This window comes from Lycium ferocissimum, unplaced genomic scaffold, assembly GCF_029784015.1.
Source record: "Lycium ferocissimum isolate CSIRO_LF1 unplaced genomic scaffold, AGI_CSIRO_Lferr_CH_V1 ctg1729, whole genome shotgun sequence".
Taxonomy (NCBI): Eukaryota; Viridiplantae; Streptophyta; class Magnoliopsida; order Solanales; family Solanaceae; genus Lycium; species Lycium ferocissimum.
This window is the reverse complement of record NW_026717118.1, coordinates 355234-369810: the sequence shown is the minus strand read 5'-3', so window position 1 is coordinate 369810 and position 14577 is coordinate 355234.

Here is a 14577-nt window from a genome sequence, read left to right as displayed (position 1 = left end):
TTCTAATCTAGATTTTAAATATGCCTATACTTATTTGATCTTGAGGCTCGTTACGGAAGGGCAAGGCTATAGAGTGATTGTTGGTGTATTGTTGTTCGGCCATCGAGGTAGGTTATGGCTTACCCTAGGTGAAACTTCATATAGCGAAGCATATATTTAGATGATATTATCGGAGACAACATGTAGACCTTCGGGTATGAAGTTGGGTTGGATATTGCCTTAGGTTGGGCCCTATTGTGTGATTGGGGCTAGCCACCCCGTTGTGTTATGACTTGATGTTCTATTGTGTCGGCTTGATGCCACGTGTTGATAGTAAATATTGGGAACTATCGTTCCATCGTGATTGTGATATTGTAGTACTTTACTTGTTGATATTGATATGCGGATAGAGTTCCATATGACTTGTGTAGTCTTTCATGATATTGTTGGCGTACCCATGTTTGGTACTTGTGATATTGATCTGGTTATTGATGATGACACATACATTGCACGCATTCTCATCCTTCATGATATATTGTTGATACATTGTTGATACTTGATGAAACACTGTGTGAGCTGAGCTCAGTTTGGATAAGAGTGATGTGAGAGTCTGATATCCGATGTTTATCCCGAAATCATAGATTGAGTGAGTGCACGGACTCCGTGGGTCCCCAGGGTGGTGTTGGTGAAAACCCTCCGTGGGCAAAGATCCAGAGTCTCGTCTGTCTGTTGGGCAAAGATTCGGGACGAGAAGCACTTAGACTTCGCGAGTCACCTTGGATTGTGCTACCGAGACGTGGAAGTATTCCGTCCGAAGTACATGTGTACACAGCATTGCATGGCATTGCATTTACATTCATACATTATTGCATTGCATTGCATCATGGTGTGATGATCTAGTGTTTTACTTGTGATGTTAGTTTCGGATTGGATATATTGAGACTTGGCACACTTGGGTTTAGATGCTTCTACCTAGGCGATGACGTGTACTTGGTTTCGATTATGTTTGACTTATACTTGTTGATTTATCTGCCTATCTTGCTTTATTGTCTGAATTATGTTAGCTATACTTACTCGGCCTATGATACTTACCGATGACATGTGGTTTGTAATGACACCTTGCCTAACTTCTTTTATGAATGCGAGAATTCAGGGATGGATCTGCCACATTTCTCGTGGCTGAAAGTCGCTGCGAGATTTTCTTAGAGTCTACAGGGTGAGCACGAGACGTCCGCCGCCTTGAAGATTCTTCCTATTTATGTCTTATTTCCTATTCCGAGACATATTCGGACTTGATGTATTATTGAAATTCCAGACTTGTAGATTTTAGTTAGATGCTCTTGTATGACTAGACCAGATACTGGGGCGGGTTTCATTTACTTCCGCATTTTCTTATTTATATTATAATTGTGAGACTTCGCTATTTTACTTCTTCTGCTATTTTCTATTATTTGTGGATATTGAGTTAAGGGTTCGCCTACCGAGGTAGGAAACGTAGGTGCCCGCACGACTTAGTGAAATTGGGTCGTGACAATTATTTATCAGTTCATGTTATTGTACTCCTTATTTAATGTGCACGTGCAATGGGGGATCTATTTAAATATGTACAATTTTAGTAGACCCCAATATATATATATATACATATGTATGTGTATATATATACAGATATATATTTGGCCAAACCCATCGACAGACACCTGTGGTCGTCCACTTTTTTTTTTCACTTGGCCAGTATAAAGTGACCACTTGTTCCATTTAGACAACGGTGAGTTATTCCTATTCCCATTTAGAAACTTTTTGCACCGTTAGCGAACAGCAAACCAACACCAAGAAAGGGGGCGCCACCTCATTGCACATCCAACTAGCCCAAAAGCCCCAATTTTTAATGATCAAACTCCCTAATTTACAAATTAGTGAATTTACAATTAAAATGAGTTGGCACAATTTAATTGAGTTAGCACAATTTAAATGGTGGCACAACAATTTAATCGGCCACTTAATCCATGTAGTGAGACGGCGGTGTTGGTTTTTTGCTGCGATAACGGTGCAAAAAGTGTCTAAGTGAATAGAATGACCCTTTGAAGTGTCTAAATCGAACAAGGGGCCACTTTAATCTTCAAGTGAAAGAAGTGGACGACCACAGGTGTTCGTCGATGGGTTTGGCCTATATATTTTTTAGGAGTAGTGCTAGAAGATGGCAAAATAAAATTGCAACTTCATATAGCTAAAAAGGCCTTAGAAATGCCAGATAAACTAGATAATGTTAAAGAATTACAAAAATTCTTAGGAATAGTAAATTATGCTAGAAGTTTTATAAAAGATTTAGGAAAAATAGCAAGGTCATTGTATTCAAAAACGGGATCAAATGGTCAAAAACACTTTATCTGAAGATATTAGATTAGTACAAAAAATTAACGAAAAATAAAAAATATTCCAAACTTAAATATGCCCCTAAACGGACTATTTAATTATAGAAACAAAGATGGAAGCTTCGAAGGATGGGGAGGCAGATTAAAGGCAAAACCAAATAAATATAGCAATAAAAGTGAAGAAAAGATATGTGCTTATCAAAGTGGTAAGTATCGAGGAAAATATGAGTAGTATAGACGCCGAAATTTTCATTTTGTAATATATGGCTTAAATAGTTTTAGACTATATATCTAAATAAACCGAAATATTGGTAAAATTGTTTGTGAAGCTATAGTCAAATTCTATCAAAAAATTAATGATAAAAGTAGCAGTATATGTAGATGATATATTAGTATTTAGTAAAGACATGAAAGAACATTTAGGACACCTACAGATTACGTATTTAGATTATTCGTAGAAAATGGAATAATAATTTAGCAAGAAAAAGATGGAATTATGTAAAAACCATATAAACTTTTTAGGAGTAGTGCTAGGAGATGGCAAAATAAAATTGCAACCTCATATAGCTAAAAAGGCCTTGGGCTCCATGGTCTTCTATACTCATTAGTTCCGCTGTTGAATCTTCTGGTATTGTTCTTAGTGGTTGTATATTAGATAAATCTTTAATTCTTCATCTTATTTATCTTTTGTTTTTTTCCTTTTTCTAATTTATATAACACAGTTTCTAATTCGTTCATTACAGTTTTAATGTATATTGTCTTATATAGTAGGGTCTTATTTTTTATAAACTATATATATATTTATATATATATATATATATATATATATATATATATATATATATATATATATATATATATATGTATATAAAGGCTTTAATGATTTCACTAAGGCATTAGACTATGGTAGAGGATTTAGGGCATGACCACAATTGATGAATTCCTTTCCCGATCATGAATCTTGTAGGCATAGCAGAGACTCCTATAGCAGGGCTTTTCTGCTAACATCGTAAAATTCGCCTCTTGCGCAATTGCAAGGCCCTTGCAGAATCCTTTTCGCTAACATCGGTCGATCCGCGATAGTGGAGTCTTTTCCCCAATCACAGTGCACACATAGCGAAATCTTTCCGGTAACAACATTGAATTTCTACCGCAGCGGTGTCTCTTCCATGATCACAGGATGTCACACCATATTTTTAAGTTCAAATTAACATAAGCCATAACCCATCTAAACCCAACCCAAACCATCCATACAAATAATTAACTATATCAACATTATGACATTCTTAAAATACATCTTAGAACACAAATAGTCAAATTGTCAAAATGAAATATCAAGTTGTTACAGGTATTTATTACATGTCTTAAACAAATTTAATATTTCAAATATTTATTGTTGTTGTCATTATGAAAAAAATAACTATAAATGTTGATAATGCTATAGAATTTTTAATGTTGATAATGTTATATAATAATAAATAGTGATAATACCAATTCAAAGTTAATTTTTTTAATAAGTTCATCCTCCATATATACTATGCCTTCCACCACATGATATATCTCACATATTAAGTCGAAACATTTGAATATTATTTTAATTGTTGTTGTCATTATGTTTCTGAATACTCATTAATCTTACTTTATAGAATACTCATTAATCTTACTTTATAGAATACTCATTAATCTTACTTTAGGAAGTCATATACCAATGATCTTTCAATTCACTCATTTATTTTCCTCCTTTTTGGTATAGTTAAATTCATTTAGTCAAAGTGATTGCAAATAGAAATATCTATATCTATATCTATATATAATATAAAGCAAGGCAGAGACAAGGTGATGTGACACTTCTCTATGGCCTATAATCATATTTATCTTTTTTCTCAATTTTTTGACCTTTCTCCTAATTTTTTCCTTATTTTATCTATTTTTCAATTATTGCATTCCAATAGAGGTTTCTTAAATAACTTGTGAATGTGCTTTTATTTCCCTGTAAATGCACGAAACATTTATTCCCAATAAATGATGGGTTTTATTACCCTCCACTATGTTTCTGTACTTATTCAAAATGTTCCACCTCGTAGTTTTGTACGTTGAGATTCGTTGGATGTTAGTTGTCCTAGTCATGGACACCGGAGTTATCTTCAAGGTTATATGAAATTATACATACCTATTTTATGATTATGAGGGTTTAAGTCACGTCTAACAAGTATCGGAAGAATTGGAGGTTGAACGAATCAAAGGAAACGAGTGTGACAGCAGGGCAGTTTGACGCCCATTTCGACGAACCGTCGAATGGTTGACGGCCTATCAAACCCCACCATCGAACTACTATCAGAGAGTCAGCTCTGATCAGGCAGTTTGACGCCACCACTCAATAGTTGTCGAGCAGATCGACGGTCCGTTGAGTTGACCGTCGAAGTGGAGGCGGTGGAAATTTCCTCTTTTGTTATAAATAAAAGGGCCACAACCTTGGGTTCATTTATTACCAAAAATCAGATTCTATTAGACTCTTCAAGCTCTCCCAACCATCCTAAACCTTCCATAAACATCCTAAGCTAATTCAAGTGAAGATCAAGCTTTAAAAATCCCTAAGCTAGTTCATGGAAGAGGTGTGTACTTGCTTCTAGTTGAAGTTGTGGTGGATAAGCTTCAGAGTGAAGTGTGTGAGGTGAAGTTCCTCAAGTTATAACGTATGATTTTTACTTTATTTCTTATTTTGAGTTGATGCAAAGGCTTAGCAAGTCTTAAATGTGAAAATAGTTATGGAAGAAAGGTTATAAGGTATTGAGTTGAGGTTGATGACTATGGGTTGATTTTGAAAGGGAGTTTTGGATTGATTTAAGTTTAATTTGAATGTAATCTCTTGGCTATGGTATTGTTGATATTTTATGGTTGTTTGGGAGTTGTTTTGGAATTGGTGGAAGCAGATGATATAGGGGAAATGCTGCCCGATTTTTGTTAGCTTACCAATTAAATTAGTTTGACATTATAAGCGTTTCAACAACTTAACCTTAGTGTGAATTCGTCTTGAATGTAGATTTGCAAGCACGGGAGTATAGACGTTGAGTGGTTAAGTAAACGATGAGGTATGTTAAGGCTATCCCTTTCTTTCTTTTGGCATGATCCTCGTGAACCGAACGTACACGTAACGTAAATCCATAATGATTCTACTCTTAGAATTAGGGAAGATCCATTTGTTTTATGTTCCATGATGTTATCTTCAGAAAGTCTTTCTTTAGATCCAGTATGGTCTCTAGAGTCACTTGTACTCCTATCACGTTTTATGCATTGCATTGCATTTATATATATATATATACATATGCATATATAGACCCGAGACCTCTCAGTCGCTATATGTGCGTATATTATGTGTTATATATATACATATATGTATGGGGTATGGGGAAGGTGACGACGTTATATACGCACTACCACCTGATCAACTGGTCATATGATGATATGATGATGATGCCGGCCGATACGATACGATGGGATGCCCACAGAGGCTTGACAGGCGTTATATGCACACACACACACACACACACACACACATATATATATATATATATATATATATATATATATATAAAATTTATGTGCATCGTTTTGGTCTATAGAAGCATTCGGACATTCAGATTGCATTTATTAAGTCTCATGTTCACTTATGTCTCTGTCTTATTACTCTTACGCCTTACATACTCAGTACGTTGTCCGAAGACGTCCCTTTCTTTGGGGATGCGCGGCTTCGTACCCCACGGGTTTGAGATATAGGTTGACGGATTTTCCAGTAGGGTATCAGCTTGAACAGTGTTGTGGCATTCCACTTGCTCTGGAGTTGCTCGGTGAGTCAACATGGTTGCATATGCATTTTCATGGGTATGCCGGGGCCCTGTCCCGACCGCGTTATGTTATGTGTTCCAATAGAGGCTTGTAGACGTACATGTACAATTAGATGTATGTGATAGTCTTGTCGGCTTGTCCAGTATGTCCAGCTTGTATATGTTGGTTTCAGTTTGACGATGTATATTATCTTTGGGCTTGTGTCCCATACAGCTTATGATATCCATGAGTTAGCATTATGGCCCACTTATATATGACTATAAGATGTATGTATGTTTAGTGGTGCTCAGCAGGTGGGGCTCGGTGCCCGTCATGGCCCAGCTAGCTTGGGTCGTGACAAAAGTGGTATCAGAGCAGTTCGTCATAGGATTGTCTAAAAGCCGTGTCCAAAGAGAGTTTTGTTTATGGTGTGTAGCGCGCCACACTTATAAATAGGAGGCTGCAGGGCATTTAGGATAGTTACCCGTCTTTGTATCTTAGATAGTGCTATAGAGCTGATTCATAGGGTGTAAATCTTTAACCCTGACTTCTATTGTTTTACAGCTTAATGATAACTTCCGACTACTACGGAGTGATTCAAGGATTGTAATGATGACAAGGGGAGGATTGAGTTGCTCTTTCAAGGAGACCTAAGTGAGGATGAACCCTCCATTGAGACGGACACATCTGAGATCATGTCTTCTATGGAAACAGACCCGTCAGAGGCTCAGGATGAATCAGTGCTACATATATCATCTACTTTGATAAGAGTAGAGGAGCCAGGAAAAGCTCTGATGTTACCAATTTCACCTTTGGCCATAGCTGGGCAAGGAAGGGAGAGATCAATGCTGGGAGTTGAACCTCAAGCTTCAGATTATGGTAGACCAGCGGAGAGTGCAGGACCTTCCGAGAAATCGAGGAGTTTACAGCCTGAGGACCCTATTAACCAAGACTTGATGGCATCTTCGGAGCGAGATTCAAATGAAGGTGGTGGCCAGACCGGACAGGTTAGTATAGTTGGTGCGTTTATGGAAGTTTCGGGTGGCGATGAACAACCGATAGAGGGACAGCAAGAAGAAGAATTTTCCCAGCCCATGTTAGAGTAATACGTGACAGATCAGGGTTCTTGAGTAGGGCCGTGGAGAGGCTCACATCCGTCGAAATTTCAGGACCAGAGCAGCCAATGATGAAAGGTATATTTGTCGCTTTGATAAAGGGTTAAAATTAAGCAAGTATGATTTTGAAATGTTTTATGTTATGCAACAACAGTAAGTCATAATGCCCTACTGATTATATTAAGGAAAGGAAGAAGAGTATGATTAAACAGGAAAGGTATGTATAAGACATAGTTTGATGAAGAAATTGTACTTACAGTATCACGAATGATGGGTGTCAAGAGGAATCCGTAAGATATGAATGACTTGTAAGTAAGAAAGATAGTATAGTATGAGGGGATGAGTGATGACGCCAGGTACAATTAATATTGTAGTAATTTTCATACACCCTTGAGGATGGTATTGATATATCACATGCAATGATAACTTATGAAGTATTACCGATAAGACCTTAAAAGGAGAGAAGTTAGACGGGAAATTTTCGGTTGGACAATAGCTTGTGTTTTATGCTTGTGAGTGGTTAGCAACCTTAGAAGTGTTTTATTAATGAGATATTGGTATAATAAGATGGGAGTTGCATTTTCTCCTCGAGGTAAGAAGTGGAAAGGATAAGTATATGTTTAAATATGACACTTGAGTGTAAATATGCAAGTGATTTACGAGTAGAAATAGGTCAAACATGAATTATGGGGAAGGAGAAGAGTATAGGTTATAAGGATGATGATGTTTAACGTCTAAAGGTGATATGAGATGGAACGCAAGATTCGTCAAAGGATAGTTATTGTTTCGAATATAAAAAAGGGATATGATTGGTCAGAAAAGGGTAAAGGAACGATGTACGTTACTCAATAAGCTAGATATTGATGAGGGCCTTCTTATCGTATAGGTTATATCGGCAAGAATGCTATACAGAGATATGAGTATAAGGGTATAAGAATCATGAGTTGATCTGTGGGAATATATAAGACGAAGGTAGGACCAATGTACAAAAAATTATCCTCCAGAAGTTCTATCACAATAGGGTGATTAAGTTAGTAATATAGGGCAGAATAGTTAATGAAGTAAGCGAGAGATGTTTAAAACAATTATCTTTATGATGGAAAATGAATGAGTTTGAGGTTGCTAAATTGGTATAAGATACGCCTTCTTTGATGAGATAAACTTGTAGTCTGAAAAAGGTCCACCAGAAGGTTGAATATTTATGTAACAAAGAAGAGGAGGAACATTAACAAGGAGGGCGAATTTTGAGAAAAGAATCTTGTGCTAGATATCATTACAGTGATTGGATGGGTGAACGAGTGATAGAAGAAAGATGAATACTGAAAAGATGGTAAGGGAAATTATGAAGATTCCTTTGATAAAAGATTAGGCCCATCCACGACAAAGATGACGTCTATAAAAGTATGTGACCCTTTTATATGTGTGTGCAACTGACAAAATAGACTCAGAAGGCGAACAATTACAGTTAGGATTAGTTGCGGAATCGATGTTAGATCTAGAGTACTGGGCTACAACCTTAAGGGGGGAAGACAAGACGATAAGTATTAGGTCAAAAGCATGCCTGGTAAAGATGGGAAAATAGTAACAAAAAGGAATTGGGAACCACCTAAAAAGGACATTACATAAACAGAACGATAAGGTGCAAGAACGATCAGACGATAGATGTAACTAGTCAGTCATATGCATGACTAGGTAAAGGTTGGGAGGTAGGACCCCAAGGAAGGTTTTACTCGAAGTTACAAGATAACGGTGTTATCAGAGGTCCAGTAATGAGGAAACGAAGAAGGATTGGATATGATGATACTCGGAGTAAAAGATGGACTAAGAATTAAATATAGATGATATAGCTGCCTCAAATTAGTTGTAATGATACGAAGTCTCAGCATCGCAGGACGGTTAGGAAAGAAGCGATAAGTCTTAAAGAAGGATGAAATGAGGATAAATTATACCAAGGTAAGCGAGTATTTAATGGTAACAGCCTACAATGAAAAAAATAATAAACATGTATGATAACAAGGAAGCAAAAGCTTATAGATGATACGCGAATTTCAGGCATAGAAGATTCAAAAACATAAAGGAACTAAAGTTGCGTTGCAAGTGAAATAGAACAAAATAGACACAAATGCGAAACTAAAGGTTAGTAATGGAAACGAAGAGGATAATGACGAGTAAGTTCGCGTAAGACGGCTTGATTGTATTAAGAGAATAACGAGGGATCTGACACCAAAATGGATACATTTATTCAGGAAGGTAACATAAGAGTATGGAATTATATACTGCAGAAATGATACAAGTATATGAGAAGCTTGCTAAGATCACTATAGAGATTCGACTAGTGAAGCGTAGCGTAGCCGAGAATAGCAATAGCAAAATATGGTATATGTTGGAAAAACCTGAATAAAGACAAAGAATCCTAGATATGGTTTATTTCTTAAACCAAAGCTTGAAAGGGTAATCAGGAAAGGAGTATCTTTGTAAGGTGGATTCCTAAGATATCAAAACTGACTATATATTAAATGTAGAAAAGGTAGATGATCTATTCAAACGCAACAAAGATGTATCATGACCTTGGTGGATCGATAAAAAGAAAATATTACAGAGTCAATAGTTCGTTAATAAATAAACAGAAGTCTGAGAGACTGAAATAACGTATGGATATGTCATTGAGGAATGAAGGAATGATCAGTATGGATTTTATAATTTTAAGGAATTAGGAAAGCTATATATGGAATTATTCGGTTACCTAGTATCTTTGGTTACCCGGTTAAAGTGTCCAATTCTGTACTAGCGCCTGAGGATCAGTACATCCAGAGGAACCTGAATAGATTAGCCCCGTATTGCTTTCCACCTTGAGATAAGTAGGTAGGTAGAGCACACTTTTTAGACACCCCAAGATACGTTATGAGCATGTATATTAGATATTTAAAGAAAATTGGGACGACCAGTTAGTGTGGATTGAATTTGCATATGGTTCTAATCACCATTCTAATATTCAGATGGCCTGTATGAAGCCCTATAAGAACAGAAGAGTATGAGACGGTTTGAGATTTAGAATTTTATTCTGAAGAGATTTATGAGATTTGATAAGGAAAACAAGTTTACCCTTGGATACTTTAGACTTCATGGGATTATACGCAGGATGGGCTAAATGCAGATTGGGAATTTGCACATCCAGTCTTTCATATGTCCGTGCATGTAAAGGAAATGACTTGAGAAGTTGAGAAAGACAAGACATTCAGATATATGTGCCTGTTTTGCCCCAGAGGGGATCCAGACTGAGCCACCACTGCCTTCAGGTACGTAATGTTTCATTCCATATGATTATTGGTCGTGTGAGGCCATTACTGTTATTGCTTGTTATGGCCCTGTATGGCGTTGTATATTTTGGGTTGCTGTCTCACAGGTTGATAGTGATACAGTTACAGGGGAAGCTCTGCCAAAATTTTCGTAAGACCCCTGAGAGTTTAACATTCGAGGACGAATGTTTCTAAGGGGGAAAGGATGTTACACCTCGTAGTTTTGTACGTTGAGATTCATTGGATGTTAGTTATCCTAGTCGCAGACACCGGAGTTATCTTCAAGGTTATATGAAATTATACATGCCTATTTTATGGTTATGAGGGTTCAAGTCATTTCTAACAAGCATCGGAAGAATTGGAGGTTGAACGAATCAAAGGAAATGAGTGTGACAGCAGGGCAGTTCAATGCCCATTTCAACGAACCGTTGAATGGTTGACGGCTCGTCAAACCCACCGTCGAACCACCATCAGAGAGTTAGCTCTGATCAGGCAGTTTGATGCCACCACTCGACGGTCGTCGAGCAGATCGACCGTCCGCCGAGTTGACCGATGAAGTGGAGGCAGTGGAAATTTCCTCTTTTGTTATAAATAAAAGGGATACGACCTTGGGTTTATTTATCACCAAAAATCAGGTTCTTCCTGACTCGTCAAGCTCTCTCAACCATCCTAAACCTTCCATAAACATCCTAAGCTAATTCAAGTGAAGATCTGGCTTTAAAAATCCCTAAGCTAGTTAAATACAGAGGTGTGTACTGCTTGGTTGAATTGTGGTGGATAAGCTTCAGAGTGAAGTGTGTGAGATGAAGTTCCTCAAGTTATAAGGTATGATTTTCACTTTATTTCTTATTTTGAGTTGATGTAAAGGCTTAGCAAGCCTTAAATGTGAAAATAGTTATGGAAGAAAGGTTATAAGGTATTAAGTTGAGGTTGATGACTATAGGTTGATTTTGAAAGGGAGTTTTGGATTGATTTAAGTTTAATTTGAATGTAATCTCTTGGCTATGGTATTGTTGATATTTTATTATTGTTTGGGAGTTGTTTTGGAATTGGTGGAAGTAGATGATATAGGGGAAATGCTACCCGATTTTCGTTAGCTTACCAATTAAATTAGTTTGACCTCATAAGCGTTTCAACAACTTAACCTTAGTGTGAATCGTCATGTAGATTTGCAAGCGCGGGAGGATAGACGTTGAGTGGTTAAGTAAACGACGAGGTATGTTAAGGCTATCCCTTTCTTTCATTTGGCATGATCCTCTTGAACCGAACGTACATGTAACGTAAATCCATAATGATTCTACTCTTAGAATTAGGGAAGATCCATTTGTTTCATGTTCCATAATGTTATCTTCAGAAAGTCTTTCTTTAGATCCAGTATAGTCTCTAGAGTCACCTGTACTCCTATCATATTTTATGCATTGCATTGCATTTATATATATACATATACATATACAGACCCATGACCCCTCAGGCGCTATATAATGTATTATATATATAGACATATGTATAGGGTATAGGGAAGGTGACGCCGTTATATACGCACTACCACCTGATCAGCTGGTCATATGATGATACGATGATGATGTTGATGATGATGATGATGATGATGCCGGCCGATACGATGGGATGCCCACAGAGGCTTGACAGGCCATATATATATATATGTATGACCTCATGCATGCATGCACAACATTTATGTACATCATTGGTCTACAGAGGCAGGTCAGACATTCATATTGCATTTATTAAGTCTCATGTTCTCTTATGTCTCTGTCTTATTACGCTTATGCCTTACATACTCAGTATATTGTCCGTACTGACGTCCCTTTGCTGGGACGCTGCGTTTCATGCCCGTAGGTTTTGAGATATAGGTTGACAGATTTCCAGTAGGGTATCAGCTCAGCACGTAGTGTTGTGACACTCCACTTGCTCCAGAGTTGCTCAGTGAGTCGGTCGCATATGCATTTTCATGCGTATGGCGAGGCCCTGTTTCGGCCGCGTTATGTTATGTGTTTCAATAGAGGCATGTAAACAGCATGTACAGTTAGATGTGTGTGACAGTCTTTTCGGCTTGTCCAGTATGTCCAGCTTGTATATATTGGTTTCAGCTTGACGATGTATATTATATTTGGGCTTGTGTCCCATACAGCTTATGATATTCATGAGTTAGCATTATGGCCCACTCAGATATGACTATGAGATGTATGAATGTTTAGTGATGCTCGACAGGTAGGGCCCGGTGCCCGTCATGGCCCATCTAGCATGGGTCGTGACACCAAATTTATGGGTTCTTTAAATGATCATAAATTGGAAGATTTATTTTCCTTTCTCTATGCAAGTCTTTACAATTTCCAAATTTTCCCACTATAAATAGAGGCCAAGAAGGCAAGAATGTATATGTAGTATTCTTTTTGCATTCAGCGTTTTTTGTTTGTACAAATCAGTTAAGCATCGTCTTGATAAGGGTAATCACATGATATAGCATCAGAACTTTTACTTTCTAACTTCGGACTTTTTCTTATAATCTTCTTCTTGACATATTTTATTTTCTTGATCTAAATTCTTTTATCTTCCTTAATTTCTGCTACCTTATTGTTTGAATTTTTACATTGCCTACATAATAGTATTGTCAATTAGTAGGAAGGTGTCGTTTGTAGAACATATTGAATAATGAGTATAGAAGGCTGATGAGGCTTATCCAGATTTCGGATCTTCATCTGGAAAGTAAGTTACACAAGACTTAATTAAGTGATTGCAACACATATTGGTGGATAGTGGGTCTTTTTATTTTTTGGTTCCGGAAGTAAATGGCCAAATTTTCTATATATCTTGAGTATAAATAATTCATGATCTATTCCAGATTCAGCAAAATATTTACGTGTAAAATAATTTTTTGATGAGGCACTGCTGAATTATGGAATCACAAGGGACTCGATAACTAGTATAGTGATGACACTATTCTCTCTTAATTAACACATTAACAGTACAATTTTTCTTCTATCAAATTAATGTCCATAGTGGAATTGGCCCGGCCTTTTAGCATTTTTCTTGAAAGTTCATAACTTTTTACGCTCGAAATTCAAATATGACATGTATATATGTTACTAGTTATGTGAGGCCCGGGCTACTCAAGATATAAAAGTAGATATTTTAACTAAAGAAATATAATTTGTGTTAGTACAAGTGTACAACAACAACAACAACCACCATATACCCATTGTAGTCCCACAAGTGGGTAGTTATATGAAAGCAAAATTTTCATTTCACTCCTTTAATATTTTAACTTCCATTTTGATGAAATTATTTAATTCAAATCAAATTTGGAACCGAAATTTGACATTATAACTTATATATCCTAATTTTAAAGTTATTTAGTTCTAAATAAATAATCTATACATAGTTAATGAACTTTTAAGACAAATACATAATTTAACTTGTGCGGCGGATGGAGGCGCTCCTCTCTTGTCGAGGATTAGGGGTTCGAACATGGATATGGAAAAAAATCTTTGGAGGAAGCGCTCCCCCGAATAGGCGCGATGCGATGCGAATTATCCGGATTAATTGGGCTCAAATGCGGATATCGAGCACCCATCGAAAAATCAAAGAACGTGAAAAATGAGGTAGGAGGTTCGATAGCTTTTGAAAAGTAGACTTTAAAAACAAAAACAAAAAAATTGACTTAAATAAATAAGATTAGGACCTAAAATTAATTAATTAAAAAGTTTTAAAAAATTTGAAAATTATTGTGAGGACTACAAAAGTCACGGGGTTCGATAGGCTTTTGAAAAGTAGGCTTTAAAAACAAAAAACAAAAAAATTGACTTAAATAAGATTAGGACATAAAAGTAATTAATTAAAAAGTTTTTAAAAAATTGGGAAATTATTGTGAGGACTACAAAAGTCCTCACATTTGCTCTTATATAATATAGTAATTTGGAATTGAAGCAAAAAAATTGTAATTAAGTTAATTTTATATACTTATGAGTGAATATAACC